General features: G+C 40.0%; 1 protein-coding gene across 1 annotated transcript in view; it reads right to left on the bottom strand.

Annotated features, from left to right (window-relative positions):
- Positions 1 to 4,778, bottom strand: part of LOC124723128 (flocculation protein FLO11) — a 196,042-nt gene extending 191,264 nt beyond the window's left edge. The window contains exon 1 of the mRNA XM_047248315.1: positions 4,718 to 4,778. The gene's annotated coding sequence lies outside the window, so the exon portion shown is untranslated. The remainder of the gene's footprint in view (positions 1 to 4,717) is intronic.
- Positions 4,779 to 17,743: the final 12,965 nt, after the last annotated feature.

The following is a 17,743-nucleotide window of genomic DNA, read 5'->3' as shown; positions in this document are numbered from 1 at the left end:
GGTGCAAAATTACGAACGGACATGAGTTGGAAATTGCTACTGTCACCTATGGATATGGTGTAGTTACTCATTGCTTTGCGATAGGGTGCGAGCAGTTGGCGACCTATTCGCTCTGCCTTCGACGACAACGGACACTGTAGATAAAACGCTTTCATTGCATCCGCTTTAATATAAAACATGTGGCAAATGATTTGGTTTGTAAACTGGCGATTAAGGACGTATTCAGCAATCAAGATATGACTGCAAGAGCTTGATGTCAATTTCTTCGTTAAAGACGTTACCTAGGTATCTCAAAGCAAGATATATTTCAACATGCATAGTGATTCTGTGGAAAAATAATGCTTGATTCGTTCATAAGGGGTCTCTATATCTTACCATTTGCATCACCACCTTACGTGCTTAATGGTCGTTAAGCATCCAGAAGAATATATGTAGGGTCATGTATTGTCCAACAACTATAGTCAAACATTATCCTCTGCTGTTGGTGCTTAATTGGTGATGGTGGAAATTTACCGTGGGCTCTACGTTATTCAACTTAAGGAACACTAAAAGAAGTGCTATTCGTTCTACCGAAGGCTTTTTAAAGGAAGGAAGTCACCATATTCTTACTAGAGGCATCGTTCAACTCAGGGCACTTTGTTGAGTTACGATGTGACATGCCGTTCTCTTTTCTGTCGTCAAAGAACTTACGTAGTTCTTAGAAGTAATATATAACTACTAAATTAAAAATGTGTCCCTTTCGTACTTAGCGTGTTTGCTTTTTGTAACAGTTCACGACAGAAGAAAAAAAAACAACCGCTTTGTATTTGTCCGAGGACAAACTAAAATCTGGATCATGCAGAGACTGGTTGTTGAGAGCTCAACTTCGAAATTACTAAACATTTTAACCAAGAAAACATAAGAGTTAATTACTAAGTACCAAGAGTACGGAAAATAACGTCATTATACAAACTTTACACACTTTTGGAGTCTTTTAGGACCCTTCCTACACTACCTGTTTGTGTCCTTTGTAAAAAAAAACAATCTATAAAAATACTCGTGAGAATATTACAACTTTCCAGTACAGATTCCCAATCAAAATTCAACAGTTTTCAGGTTTCTACAACAAAAATTCAGAATATCATTGCACAGCAGAAAATGATATGCCAAATTTGTCATTCCTTCTTCTTAGATAAATATAAAGCTTGACCGAAAGGCTAGTTCGAGCACCATTATGCTGTACTAGGCACAGTGCAGTGGGAGATGGGAAACCGTTGCCTTCGTCCGACCTTTGAACTTGCTTCACTCACTCAGTTTCCTTCCCCCATCCTTGGTCATTTGCTACAGAAGCTGTTTTCAATGATCTTTACATCGACGAGACGTTTATCATCAAATTATGATCTCAGCCGTCGGGAGCTATTACGCTTTGCTATTATGCTGACTGTTATCTGAGCAAAGTGTAGCTAATACTGGTGCGCTATTGTACGAAAGCTATTCCTGCTCTGTATATTTAGTAAGACGCTTCACTTAGTGTATTTTGTTACCAATTTAACATCAGTCTTGTAAGTCACGAGCTCTACGGTTTCCAGAAAAAACAATTTCAATTGATTTTTTTCAGAAATAATAAAATATAAACATAAGTGGAAACTGTTGCGGTGTCTGGAATGAAAATTGCACAGATTCCACTGTGTGTTTAACCCCTTCAGACCCTCTGGTTACAATTGTGTACTTAATATTTAGTGTGCATTAGCTGACACAGAAATATTTTTCCTCAATGGAAATCTCATGAACACATTTGTGAATGTTCAATTTTTTTATCACGTACAACTGCTCCCACCTGTTGGGCATCACAATAAAAATATCAACAAGTGAAAGTACCAGTGCGCAGCAGCTTGTGACCGCCAGAATTCAAGGAAGTTTTTAGTTAGCTATACTCCATTGTCCAGTTGAACATTATTTTTGTTATTCTGCATAGTAATTATTGAATTATCAGTTTATTTATTACAACAATGAATATTTCAATATTATTTACTTTCGTCCATAAAAAGAAGTAAAATGTTGAAAATATGTATTGAAAATGGGTACATATATTTGTATAAATCATGCATCTAAAATCATTAAAAAATCACCTACGAGCATTACAGCATAAAGAAAAATTTTCCTTCCTCCAGAAGAAATTTAGATATGAAAGGGTTAATTTACTCTGTTCACTAAAACATGTCGTTCTCTGCTTGTGTTGGGTCCCTTCAAAAACAACCTTATAAAATGACAGATAAAATATAGGCTTGAGCTTTCTCCAGAAAACTTCGAAGTTTCTGATCGAATGAAATACCATTTCAATGGATGTTTTAAGTTAATTCATTTGCATCAATTTAAAAGTAACAATTATACAGTCACAAACACGTCGAGAGTCTGTAGTAATCTACACAATTTTATCATTACAGTTTACAATTCAGTTTTATGTCGCAAGCATCCGAAAATTTCGCTCTTTTGGTATGAACTAGTATTCGGTGCCAGTGAAAGACTCTTTCATATAGGGGAGTACCTAATACGTTCTCCTGCTAGAATGTCAGAGATGGAAGTGTGACAAAAGAAGGAAAACTTGTTGCGAATCATGAAAGAGTAATTAACAGCGAGTCATCATTTCAAAGTGAGAGACAGGTAAGATACCTATATGAATATCAACACATGGCGATAGGCAAACATTGTTTAGAAATCTCTTCAACAATATCCTTTCACTTCTGTTATCCCATCTGCCCTCCTCGAGGATAACATCGTATATAGCGAATAGTACAAACCTACTTAACTATTCATGTAAACCCAACAAAAATTAAGTCAATGGAATTCAATACAGGGGCCATTCCAGAGTATTTCTAGTTATTTTGATTTCTATGAGTAGTAATGAATTTGATAATTACTTATTCTACGGCTCCTTTACTGTCAGCGAAGACTCTTTCTTCAGAATGTAGGCTATGTCTATGGATTTTCTTACGTTTATATGCACTTACTGGATCTCGTTAATGAACGCTGTTAATAGTGATTTTCGTTGGGAAACGACTGTTTGCACTAAGCATCCTAGAGGAGGTTCCGTGACTGACGAATTTCTGTTGTTCTTACCGTCTCGATTTCCCATTTTTAAATTGGATTATTAAAGTAAGTTTCTTCTTAAAGGTTTCGGCTGAAATATAAAATAATATTGTTTATTGTGGCCGAAGATGGTTAACAAAGTGACTGTACGTCTCAAGAGTTTTATTTGTGATGCAGCCAAGGGAATTTTTATCAGATAGTAGTTTACTTCAGCACAAAAAATATAACTGCAGAGATATGCGTGATGAAATGGTTGCAGAATAGTGTTGTTTCTTGGAAACCCTCGTGATGTCTACCCGTTTCCGAAATATAAACACCCTGTCAACACAGTAAAAATATTTCATTTCGATACCGAAACCTGTAAATTTCCATATAATGTGAGAAACAGAATGCACATAAAAACAGTAGCTTGTCTGGCTTTTTTCTATTCAGCTCAGTCAAAAACAAGGCAATGCATCGTATGGTGGAGGTATGAGTTTACATCTGTGGGTTTTCTGTAAAATATCTGTTGTAAAAAGTATTATTTGTAAAGAGGCGTTACTTATACCTTCCTGTCGGTTAGTGGTATCTGTAAGCCTGTCCGGAAACACTGCATTTTCAAACAGACTTCGGTTGGTGGGAGGAGTGGACCAACGCCTACTTTCTCGGTATTGACGGTGCTAAGAAGATGACGTCAGGTAAGGAAATACCTGTGTTGCTCATGCTGCCTACAGTCAGCGCAACAACACAGTGCAGCAAACTCTTCAGAATGTTTTGTAGGAAAATAATGTCTTCTATATGTTTTAGGGATTAAAAAATGCCATGTTAATGTATACCGTACATCACTGCTTGGAATGTTGTGTAATGAATTTATCTACAATGGCGTGTTTCAACCGTTCTGGTAGAAAATCTTTTCGCTTTTGCCTTAATATCTCAGAAGCCCTCCAACACGAAAGCACTGTCAGGCGTCTGCTAAAGCAGTGTACACTGTCTTGTCTTTTACACAAATGTCAGCGATCGCTTTTACAGTATTCTCTTATTATTATCCTGGATGATAGAATGACTTTCTACGTTCATGCTTTTCTACGGCATATTGGAGATCATCTAAAATAAAATAAGTCCTCCGTCGTCATTATGTTTGCACAGTTGTTACTTTTATATCTCTCAAAAAGATTTAATATTTAAGCATCCTTTGGAGCACTATTTGATTCTATCAGAAATATCGTTAAGTATCACCATTCGGATAGTTTTGAATTACCTGAAGATTTCGTAAAAATTTTTCCTCCATCGGTTGCGTGTTCCGGGTCTGTAGAATGACCACTCCAGTAAAATTAGAACCTCGTTGTCCAGTAGATCTTGTTTTGACGCAATGGGTAATCTATAATCGTTTCTTTTAAGTAGTACGTTCTTCTTTTGCTCGGTGTTTATTATCTTAGCTCCACTGGTTGCGTGTTTCTTGGATCTCACAGAGGTTCAGAGCTCAGCGTCGCCTGGTAGCTTGGAAAGCGTGGGCTGTTACGCTGTCTGACGTCGCACCGTACCTTCACCAGCGGCAGGAAGGAGAAATCTCACAAAAGCACTTCTAGCACCAGGCATAGCTGTCATGTTATTGAGAGCGTACGGCAGGTTATTTTGTTAGCTTGCCACTAGAGGGTTGGGAATTGCGACTGACCTGAAGAAGGAAGCAGCGGCTGTCTCGGTGCTGGCTGGCCGACTGACGGCGGCGGCAGGGGAGCAGCAGCCGCGGACAGCTCCTTGTGACGTCACGCAGGTATGGCCGGTTGCGGCCTATCGCAGCGCAGCATCTCCCTCCAGGGCCGCCGGCCTTCAGCCGGCTTCGGCTCTGCTTACCTGCAGACATTCTTCTGGCTCCTAGACTTTTTGTCCCGCTCTGCCCACTGCACGCAAAGAGATCTTCACTGTCTGTACTTATACCTACAATCGAAGGTACGCTCTGGCTGTGAAACGCTGATACGGTAGCATTAATTCATCTATAAATGTAGGGTAACTGCAGTGAAAGTCAGAAAAACTGGGAGGAGCACACCACAAAACTGCTGAAGCGTCTTAACAAATCTCTGCAATGCGAATTTTGTCAGATGTAGGGGATATAAAAATGAAAAAGCTGGCATGATTTGCTTACTTTCATTCCATAATGTCATATGGGATTATTTTTTGCGGTAATTCATCAAGCCAAGCTAAAGTTTTCCGGGCACAAAAACGTGCAGTAAGAGTTATATGTGGTGTGAACTCAAGAACATCCTGCAGGGGCCTGTTTAGGGAACTAGGGATACTAACTACTGCTTCCCAATATATTTATTCCTTAATGAAATTTGTCATTAAAAATATATCACTTTTTCAAACCGACAGCTCAATTCATGGAATCAATACTAGAAATAAGAATAACCTTCGCAAGGATTTAAAGTCACTTAGTCTTGTACAAAAAGGTGTGCATTATTCAGGAACACACATTTTCAATAACTTGCCAGCAGCCATAAAAAGCTTAACAACCAATGAAATTCAGTTTAAGAGAAGCCTAAAGGATTTATTGGTGGCCAACTCCTTCTACTCCATTGATGAATTCCTCAGTAAAACCAACTATATATATACATATGTATATATAACTTCTGCACAATTTCAGTGCAGTAATGTGTTCATTGTATATATACAGGGTGTCCCAGCTATCTTGTCCACCCAAAATATCTCTGGAACAATAACAGCTATTGGAAAACGACTTTCACCGGTATCAATGTAGGGCTGGGGCCCATGAATGTACATATTTGGAAACATTCTAAAACGAAAGCATATGTATTTTTTAACACAAACTTATGTTTTTTTTAAATGGACCTCCTATATTTTTTCTTCAGCAATCCATAGCATGACAAAGCACATACACAATGGCGTTGATTGCATCGCAATATTCCCATTACATCCCGAGATATTGAGACGCGAAGTTGCTTGAAACACCCGACATGCGCTGCTAGCGCACGTCCTGAGGCTCAGGCGTGAACCCCATGCTGCCCGTAATCGCGATGTGATTGACACGTGTAATCACACCTCCATACTTATCAAGAGGTCCGAAACAACGGCAAAACTTTTAGTCCACTTGCTCGTTTCACTAAAGCCATCAACATGAATTTTACTATTACGAGTGAATGATTAACTGTCACTTGCGCTAGATCTACAGTAAAGTAAAGTTTTAACGTTGAACGGCATTACCTTTTTAGTAACGGATTAACGATAAGCGAAGTTAACTTTGTGACTAACGTTGCGGTACACAGATATGTTACAGAACCGCATCACCCCTAGCCTATGGGATAAATGCCTGCTGGAATGTACAACGTTAATGCAGGATGGCAGCAGACCGTATTATTCGTTTCGGACCTCTTGATATGTATGGAAGTGTCAATCACATCGCGATTACGGGCAGCATGGGGTTCACGCCTGAGCCTCAGGACGTGCGCTAGCAGCGCATGTCGGGTGTTTCAAGCGTCAACTTCGCGTCTCAATATCTCGAGATGTAATGGGAATATTGCAATGCAATCAACGCCATTGTGTATGTGCTTTGTCATGCTATGGATTGCTGAAGAAAAAATATAGGAGGTCCATTAAAAAAAAACATAAGTTTGTGTTAAAAAACACGTATGCTTTCGTTTTAGAAAGTTTCCAAATATGTACATTCATGGGCCCCAGCCCTACATTGATACCGGTGAAAGTCGTTTTCCAATAGCTGTTATTGTTCCAGAGATATTTTGGGTGGACAAGATAGCTGGGACACCCTGTATATATATATATATATATATGTGTGTGTGTGTGTAAGTACACTCTAACTTCTGGACCATTTCAGTGCAGTAATGTGTTCATTGTAAATAAGTATTATAGTAGTTGTATTACATGTTTATTACCTTATAAATAAATAAATAAATAAACTTTTTAATTTTAAATTCAGTGCATTAATATTTGTAAAATAACTCTTTCATATAGTGTTCATTAAAAAATGACGATCATTCCACTTGGGACCTGTGGAATGGTACATTAGCTTATTTGTTTTAGTTGCAAATATTTCTCATGTATTTTTGTTTTTATGACATGTTCCACATCCTGGAGGACCTCCTCACTACGGATCAATTGGAATGAAAGTAAATCTAATCTAATTTAAACTTGTTATGAATGGCAGCTTGCTTTAAAGGTAGATAACGTGCAGCATATTGGGCTCATTGGGATAAAAATAATCCGGTAGCTTTTGAGAGTAACATTAAAAAAGTGCCATTAGAGTCGATGGCGTTAATTAAATATTTAGGCAGAACGTTGTGAAACGAAATGAAGTTGTAGTTAGAATAAAGGGACGATTTTTGTGTATTAGGGGGCTTCTGGGAAGCTGTAATACAGCTGCAAAGGGATAGAGTACGATGAACCATGGACCTTGCCGTTGGTGGGGAGGCTTGTGTGTCTCAGCGATACAGATGGCCGTACCGTAGGTGCAACCACAACGGAGGGGTATCTGTTGAGAGGCCAGACAAACATGTGGTTCCTGAAGAGGGGCAGCAGCCTTTTCAGTAGTTGCAGGGGCAACAGTCTGGATGATTGACTGAGCTGGCCTTGTAACACTAACCAAAACGGCCTTGCTGTGCTGGTACTGCGAACGGCTGAAAGCAAGGGGAAACTACAGCCGTAATTTTTCCCGAGGGCATGCAGCTTTACTGTATGGTTAAATGATGATGGCGTCCTCTTGGGTAAAATATTCCGGAGGTAAAATAGTCCCCCATTCGGATCTCCGGGCGGAGACTACTCAAGAGGACGTCGTTATCGGGAGAAAGAAAACTGGCGTTCTACGGATCGGAGCGTGGATTGTCAGATCCCTTAATCGGGCAGGTAGGTTAGAAAATTTAAAAAGGGAAACGTATAGGTTAAAGTTAGATATAGTGGGAATTAGTGAATTTCGGTGGCAGGAGGAACAAGACTTCTGGTCAGGTGAATACAGGGTTATAAATACAAAATCATATAGGGGTAATGCAGGAGTAGGTTTAATAATGAATAAAAAATAGGAGTGCGGGTAAGCTACTACAAACAGCATAGTGAACGCATTATTGTGGCCAAGATAGACACGAAGCCCACGCCTACTACAGTAGTACAAGTTTATATGCCAACTGGCTCTGCAGATGATGAAGAAATTGATGAAATGTATGATGAGATAAAAGAAATTATTCAGGTAGTGAAGAGAGACGAAAATTTAATAGTCATGGGTGACTGGAATTCGAGAGTAGGAAAAGGTAGAGAAGGAAACATAGTAAGTGAATATAGATTGGGGGTAAGAAATGAAAGAGGAAGCCGTCTGGTAGAATTTTGCACAGAGCATAACCTAATCATAGCTAACACTTGGTTCAAGAATCGTAAAAGAAGGTTGTATAAATGGAAGAATCCTGGAGATACTAGAAGGTATCAGATAGATTATATAATGGTAAGACAGAGATTTAGGGACCAAGTATTAAATTGTAAGACATTTCCAGGGGCAGATGTGGACTCTGACCACAATCTATTGGTTATGAACTGTAGATTAAAACTGAATAAACAGCAAAAAGGTGGGAATTTAAGGAGATGGGACCTGGATAAACTGACTAAACCAGAGTTTGTACAGAGTTTCAGGGAGAGCATAAAGGAACAATTGACACGAATGGGGGAAAGAAATACTGTAGAAGAAGAATGGGTAGCTCTGAGGGATGAAGTAGTGAAGGCAGCAGACGATCAAGTTGGTAAAACGATGAGGGCTAGTAGTAATCCTTGGGTAACAGAAGAAATATTGAATTTAATTGATGAAAGGAGAAAATATAAAAATGCAGTGAATGAAGCAGGCAAAAAGGAATACAAACGTCTCAAAAATGAGATCGACAGGAAATGCAAAATGGCTAAGCAGGGATGGCTAGTGGACAAATGTAAGGAAGTAGAAGCTTATCTCACTAGGAGTAAGATAGATACTGCCTACAGGAAAATTAAAGAGACATTTGGAGAAAAGAGAACCACTTGTATGAATATCAAGAGCTCAGATGGAAACCCAGTTCTAAACAAAGAAGGGAAAGCAGAAAGGTGGAAGGAGTATATAGAGGGTCTATACAAGGGCGATGTACTTGAGGACAATATTATGGAAATGGAAGAGGATTTAGATGAAGATGAAATGGGAAATATGATACTGCGTGAAGAGTCTGACAAAGCACTGAAAGACCTGAGTCAAAACAAGGCCCTGGGAGTAAACAACATTCCATTAGAACTACTGACAGCCTTGGGAGAGCCAGTCCTGAAAAATCTCTACCATCTGGTGAGCAAGATGTATGAGACAGGCGAAATACCGTCAGGCTTCAAGAAGAATATAATAATTCCAATCGCAAAGAAAGCAGGTGTTGACAGATGTGAAAATTACCGAACTATCAGTTTAATAAGTCACAGCTGCAAAATACTAACACAAATTCTTTACAGATGAATGGAAAGACTGGTAGAAGCCGACCTCGGGGAAGATCAGTTTGGATTCCGCAGAAATATTGGAATATGTGAGGCAATACTGACCCTACGACTTATCTTAGAAGATAGATTAAGGAAAGGCAAACCTACGTTTCAAGCATTTGTAGACTTAGAGAAAGCTTTTGACAATGTTGACTGGAACACTCTCTTTCAAATTCTGAAGGTATCAGGAGTAAAATACAAAGAGCAAGAGGCTATTTACAATTTGTACAGAAACCAGATGGCAGTTATAAGAGTCGAGGGACACGAAACGGAAGCAGTGGTTGGGAAGGGAGTGAGACGGGGTTGCAGCCTCTCCCCGATGTTATTCAATCTGTATATTGAGCAAGCAGTAAAGGAAACAAAAGAAAAATTTGGAGTAGGTATTAAGAAATAAAAACTTTGAGGTTCGCTGATGACATTGTAATTCTGTCAGAGACAGCAAAGAACTTGGAAGAGCAGTTGAATGGAATGGACAGTGTCTTGAAAGGAGGATATAAGATGAACATCAGCAAAAGCAAAACGAGGATAATGGAATGTAGTCAAATTAAGTCAGGTGATGCTGAGGGAATTAGATTAGGAAATGAGACACTTAAAGTAGTAAAGGAGTTTTGCTATTTGGAGAGCAAAATAACTGATGTTGGTCGAAGTAGAGAGGATATTAAATGTAGACTGGCAATGGCAAGGAAAGCGTTTCTGAAGAACAGAAATTTGTTAATATCGTGTGTAGATTTAAGTGTCAGGAAGTCGTTTCTGAAAGTGTTTGTGTGGAGTGTAGCCATGTATGGAAGTGAAACATGGCCCATAAATAGTTTGGACAAGAAGAGAATAGAAGCTTTCGAAATGTGGTGCTACAGAAGAATGCTGAAGATTAGATAGGTAGATCACATAACTAATGAGGAGGTATTGAATAGAATTGGGGAGAAGAGGAGTTTGTTGCACAACTTGACAAGAAGAAGGGACCGGTTCGTAGGGAATGTTCTGGGGCATCAAATGATCACAAATTTAGCATTGGAGGGCAGCGTGGAGGGTAAAAATCGTAGAGGGAGACCAAGAGATGAATACGCTAAGCAGATTCAGAAGGATGTAGGTTGCAGTAAGTACTGGGAGATGAAGAAGCTTGCACAGGATAGAGTAGCAAGGAGAGCTGTATCAAACGAGTCTCAGGACTGAAGACCACAACAACAACACGACTGACATGTAATACCTACTTTTGAGTATTGTTCGATTGTTTGGGTTCCACATCAAATCTATAAATCAAAACATCTATCTGTGTTACCCACATTTAATTTCTTTCAAGACGCTTTTCGAGGGTTTACACCCCCACTTGAAGGTGAATCAGTAGATTACATTTCACTTTATTTTTCTGGATCGAACCAGTTGCCTGTCTTAACAGTATTTCGAAGATGTCGCAATAAAAATAACACCGAAGGTCGTTGATATTTTTGTTTCGGATTTTGTGCTATTATGTGATGCAGTATGACGAAACTTAGTGTTCTTTTTTGTTGAGACACTTCCGAAATGAAGGTTAAGGCAGACAACTAGCCTACAGCCATTAAAAGAAATTCTAATGTAATGCACTGATCCAACAGGAGAAGAGAGTGTAAGGCCACATAGCGCGTCGTGGACGAAAATAGAAGTTACTGACACATATGATTTTTTTTTTAAATTTATCTCATAAGTTGGCTCAGTTTCAAGATTATAGTCCATCATGGATGACATACGCTCATCACGTCTGATTAGAGGACGAATTGAAGAGGCGTGTTGTCAGGATTGTGACAGGCCAGTTGATTCAATACGAGCGCATTATGCATCTTAATGCAAAGATCCGGAAGAAAGAAGTCGTCCTCTTGGCTAAAGGCTGTTGGGCAAGATTACAGAATTATCATCTTAATGCAAAGCCCTGGAAGAAAGAAGCCTTAACGAAATGCTATTGGACAAGGTTAAAGAACTACTGAGTGAAGCTCATAATGTCTAAATGCATCGACAGCTGCTAGGTGAATTTTAGAACGATATTCGGTATTTCACACCACCTTCAGAAACGAAAACATCACCACGGTGTACAGACTTCTTCTACATTATAATTTTCAAACTAGTTTGAATAGTCAATCTGTGTCAAATGTTTAGTTTAAACAATGACTTGACACCGGATATCATTAACGAATGACGTGAATTGCTCATACCTTTGTAATTGTCCCAAACAATGTATAATGTCGAAAAGCCGTATCATCTAGCCTGTTGTTATGGGCGAATTATATTCTGAAACTTCTCTTGAATGTTCTAAGTCCTACCAGAACGAAAATTATCACGAATCATAAGAATAAAATAAGAGTTTTGGACACGTGCGAAGACATACAATCATTCTTCCGCGATCCATTCGCGAGACGGACAGGAAATAGAGGGTCAAGTGTACTCTCCGCCGTGCACTCTACAGTTATTTGCAACTCTGCAAATGACTACATGTAAATTTGTTACTCTAAAAACGACTGGACATGTAAATTTAGACTATTTTATTCCATGCAGATAATCAGAATTTTGTTTTAAGAATAGGGCTGTATCCCACTGAAACCATCCGAATACCAACTACACCTGCTGGTGAAGTGAAATGGAGCTTCCGTAACCTCTTAATAGAGTACTGAGAAGAACTAAAATAGAAAGAGGGTAGGGGATAAGTATTTAACGTCCCGCCGACAACAAGGTCATTATAGACGGAGCACAAGCTCGGATTATGGAATGATGGGGGAGCAAATTCGGCCGTGCCTTTCAAAGGAATCGTCGCGGCATTTGCCTGAAGCGATTTTAGGGAAATCACGGAAAACTGAAATGAGCTTGAACCGTCGTCCTTCCGAATGCGACTCCACTGTGTTAACCCCTGCACCACCTCGCTCGATAAGAAATACAAGGTGTGAGTAATTGTCTAGAGTACGCACTTCTGCATTAGATATTAAAGGCCTGTATAGGAAGAATGATTAATAACGGGCTCTGAATGAAGACTTCAGTGGAGAAGAGCTACGCTTTTAAAACACAAAGAAGTCCCGTATAATTTTACATGTTAAAAAAGCGTCCATAACTACAACAATTAATCATTGACTGAAATAAGTGCAGAACAATTAACAAGGGATTTACTGCAGATAGTATGGCAGAAACCGTATAAAAGTGATTTTAAAATACAGAGGTGTGTTTGTTCAACAACTCCTCGAGGTCATACAAAGAGTGTTAATATCAAACGTTGTAAGTGCCATTTTTTTCACAAATGCGTTTTCAGTGCTATTGTGTTCTCGGTATCCTGTTGCACGTTTGTAGACTCTTTGTAAGTGTTAAAGCACGAGGAAAATGTTTAAAACATTTATTATTAGATGGTGCATTGTCTTCGTAACAAGCAGAGCTTCCCTGTAGAGTGCCAAGTGCCATGCGTAAAGATCTCCTTCATTTAGTTGATGCACAATGCATGTAAGCTTTCGTGTATATCAGTAAAACATCTTTGTAATGGGAGGAGATAATTTCGGTTTCGAAAACAGTAAAAAAAGTTGGAGAAGTGAATAGACGAAACAACGTGTATTTGGAAAATTTTGTGAAAGGCCATTTCTTCCTCATCAGCACTGGGAGTTCTATAGTAAACTTTTCAGCATCTGATCCCAAGAACAGAGTTATGTAAGAAACACAAGTCAATACTTCAAAATGGTTCAAATGGCTATAAGCACTATGGTACTTAACATCTGAGGTCATCAGTCCCCTAGACTTAGAACTACTTAAACCTAACTAACCTAAGGACATCACATACATCCATGCCCGAGGCAGGATTCGAACCTGTGACCGTAGCAGCCGTGCGGTTCCGGACTGAAGCGCCTAGAACTGCTCGGCCACAGCGGCCAGCTAAGTCAATACTGAAAGATATTTTTTGTTGACTGAAGTTCTACAAGTTAAAACATTACTACTGTATTTCTGTACTCGTATTATAGCAAATAAAACGTAGTGTCTCAGTTTTAATGTAACTTGAATCAAAAGCTTTCTTAATGGTGGTTAGAACCAGTCATTTCCTGGGATGGTACCTAGAACGTTGTTAATAAATTGTTTATTTTCTAATTTGTCTCATTACGTTTAGCAGTGATGAGGTGAGCAGTATAATTCTGTGGTACAAGAATATTTTCTAAATCTTTTGGAAACAAATAAGTTATGTAGACAAAGAGCTACAATGTTTTTGATTCTCCTGACAAATGTGAGATCTGACGCTGAGACCGTTGTTTGAAGGTTAAAGAATATAAAGACAACAGAAGCACAAGTCAGCGCATAAACAAAGTCGCTTTATTCCATAAGTCAGTTCTTGAATAAACGTAAGGGATATACATTACCCGGAATATTGCCAGGAATAGAAAGACCATCTTCGTAGACGTCTGTCAGACCTTAATCTTGCGGTGCGCAGGCGGGAGTGGCCGAGCGGTTCTAGACGCTACAGTCTGGAACCGCGGGACCGCTACGTCGCATGCTCGAATCCTGCCTCGGGCATGGATGTGTGTGATGTTCTTAGGTTAGTTAGGTTTAAGTAGTTCTAAGTTCTAGGGGACTGATGACCTCAGAAGTTAAGGCCCATAGCGCTCAGAGCCATTTGAACCATTTTAATCTTGCGGTGCAAAATACTGACACTCAAGTAGCAAACAGTGATTAGCAAGTTGAAGTATCAGATAAACTTACAGCATATCGAGTTAATTTGCAGCATTAATTGTGTCTTGCACAAAGAAGAAAGATTCAATAGCGCAATCATTCATGAGGCAACACCACACATTAATTTTTGCGCTATCGTGCACAATTTTTCTCATGATTTGAGAGCTAGTGAATGTTATGTTTCTGACTATTCAACAAGCATGGGAAGTTGACTCACTAGAAAATATCATTTTTAAAAAAATGCCTCTGAGCATTATGCGACTTAACTTCTCAGGTCATCAGTCGCCTAGAACTTAGAAGTAATTAAACCTAACTAACCTAAAGACATCACACACATCCATGCCCGAGGTAGGATTCGAACCTGCGACCGTAGCGGTCGCTTGGTTCCAGACTGTAGCACCTAGAACCGCACGGCGTATCATCTTCTTTAGGAAATATTTATCCTCCTCGAAAGAGGGAAGTATCTTCGTAGCAAATTGCACGAATCTCGGTCTATCGTCTGTTTAACTGCCTGCAGCAATTACGGTCGATACGAGCATTTTAGGAGTAACCTGTGTACTGCTATTCTAGCAGATCATTCCAACAGTCTTCTGTGGTGAACGCAGGAAAGCCACACTCGTGTGCGCTCAGTACCCAGGCTAATCAGTATGATGGTTCACATCCGCACTACCTACCTTCGTGAAATTGTTCGTATTGACACCGTGAAGCGTTCTGAATGTCATCTGCGCTTGTATATTGCACTTTACCTTCAATTAATCAATTCACACATTGCATTTTTTTCTGGTAACGACAGTATTATACTCATCTCCAAATAATTGCAACAAACATGACAGAGTTTTTAGACTATTCATCAGAGTATTTTCTGGGACACCCTGTGCATTCAGCGATTCTAAAATTGCTGTCTCTCATGTACAATACTATATAATACAGAACAAAATACCGTTCATATTCTGTTGCCTTGGTGCGAGTTTTCGACAGATTTCTCCAACGTAATTTGTTCTCCATGAACAAGATTTATCGTTAGCCTCCTATATTAGGTAGCTCTTCCTATTTCCGATAATTTGAAACATAAAAAGAACATTAAATACCCCTCACCGGGAATATCTGGGAATCTCTTCAATTATTTTGCATCAGCTACACTTGTGGAAAAGTAAATCAAAAATGTTTCTTCACAAATATTGGATCTTTTTCTTTGGAAGTGAGTCAGCTGATATGGATTCAGCGACAGTTGAGAGGAATAATCCGGTGTGCTGATGGCAGAGACCGCCACCTCATTTCCTTTCGTGTAAGTAATCACTCATAATAAAAACGCCGAGACAGCACTCCACTCGTACTTATCACAGTCGTCCACACGGCAATGATACAGACTTTACTCTGAATGTTGATGACTAGTGAGAACACTACCTCAAAAAAATGGTTCAAACGTCTCTGAGCACTATGGGACATGACATCTGAGGTCGTCAATCCCCTAGACTTAGAACTACTTAAACCTAAGTAACCTAAGGACATCACACACATCCATGCCCGAGGCAGGATTCGAACCTGCGACCGTAGCGGTTGCGTGGTTCCAGACTGAAGCGCCTAGAACCGCTCTGCCACACGGGCCGGCGAACACTATCTCAAATTACCACAAATTCCTATGAATTTTTCTCAAACGTTCTGGTTCCAAGACATGACAAAGCAAACATATACCTGTTCAAACAACTTACGGGAATGCAACCAGGTGACGTCTTCGACAACTGCTGATATTTCGACAGTTGAATACCCCGTCATTTTCAAGGTACAAATGCAGCGAGAGAGCGCTGTGCCAGATACAGATATATAGACGATACCTTTGTTAATTGTCCTCTTGGCAGAGAAAATTTAAACAGCTCTTTAGAATTCAATCCACCCGAATATTCGCATCAGTGTGAAGGTGCAAAAGGGCGGCTGCCTTCTCTTCTTTGATATATTGGTTAGGAGGAACGTTGATTGTACGCTGGAAGTCAGCTCACACTGAGTTCTATCTTCAGGATGATAGTTGTCGCCATCTGGCTCAGCGTGAACGGCTAAAAAATGGTTCAAATGACTCTGAGCACTATGGGACTTAACATCTGAGGTCATCAGTCCCCTAGAATCAGCACTACTTAAACCTAACTAACCTAAGGACATCACACATATCCGTGCCCGAGGCAGGATTCGAACCTGCGACCGTGGCAGCGTGAATGGCTACCTCGTACTTCTGTTCATAGGGCCCACGACATCTTAGACCCCGAAACCTTTTCAGTTGAGTTAGCGCACCACGAAATCACTTTTCGCTGAAATGTTTATAGTGAAAGACACATCAAACGTACGTTGTGCTATCAACCAACCGTGAATCGAGTGAGTTATGAAAATAGCGTGGCGGCGCCTAAGTCTACGGCCTTTTTGCCTTACGCAGGTGACGTTTTCAATAGGATTGGTCGTATTCTGCGGAAAGAAGTGTGTTTTAGACCACCATCTAAGATTAGGGCCCTTTTAAGGTCTGTGAAGGACGATAGTGGTTTGCGTACGGCTGGTGTCTATGTGTCCCTTGCATTAGTCAGACCACCAGGACTGTCGTCGAGAAATGCTGTATAGAGCGTATGCGTCACACTTACAACAGTACAGCAAATCTGCTGTTGCAGAACATTTTCTTCGTGCCGGCCATCCTTTGGAATATAACAACACAGAGATTCTGGCTTGCACTTCTAGGCATTCGGATAGTGGTAGTAAAGAAGCAGTTGAGATTAAATTAGCAAGTGACATTATAGAAACGGACATTTTTGCTTAAATTCTGCTTGGAATCCTACAGGGGAACAAAGCTAATAAGAAAGTATTTTTAAGAATCGTAAGTCTGGGAATAGGACCTCCTCTCATAATCCAGCTCTCAGTACTGAGACGACTGACGACGCCTCCTCTCTGGTACGACGGGACATACTTCCCACAACTAGAGTAAAACAGTATATATAAATGCGTTTACGCCAATTTCGATCACAGATGAAGGAAATAGCATGGAAATAAACGAAATAATTTGATGAACGGCTCACAGGGGCGATAAACACAGGTTAGCTGGTGCATCAGTATTAAAACACGCCTTTTCGTTTCCACAATATGTACAGAGGAGTATTTCCTTTCTTTGCTAAACTTTTGCACTTCACACATTCTGCTTGTCCTTTCGCATATTATCCATCTACAGTTTTGGTATAAGCTAGTTACTTGCTCACTCTCACAAAGGGGATAAATCATTCACAATCAGTGAAGACAAGAGCTTAGGGCTCATCACACAAAATGCAACTTCTACCATACGGGAATACCTTTTCAGTTACGTGATATTGCCAGTAGTGGTCAGCTTGGAAGCCTGGGAGAGGATGGCGATGTTGCTCGATGCAGTGTGGGGACAGGAACAAGTGTGACGTGGCGACAGGCTTTAGCGATGCGACAGGAGACGCGAGTACGCCCTACGGCATGCATACACGGGTCGCAACCGATGACACACCGGGGACTTCCACCGCGCTTGGTGTCTCACTCAACTCGGCCAATGCGCTGCATTCGT

Source organism: Schistocerca piceifrons, chromosome X (genome assembly GCF_021461385.2).
Source record: "Schistocerca piceifrons isolate TAMUIC-IGC-003096 chromosome X, iqSchPice1.1, whole genome shotgun sequence".
NCBI classification, from domain to species: Eukaryota; Metazoa; Arthropoda; class Insecta; order Orthoptera; family Acrididae; genus Schistocerca; species Schistocerca piceifrons.
Note: the sequence above shows the minus strand (reverse complement) of the source record. Positions and strands in the feature narration are given on the sequence as shown.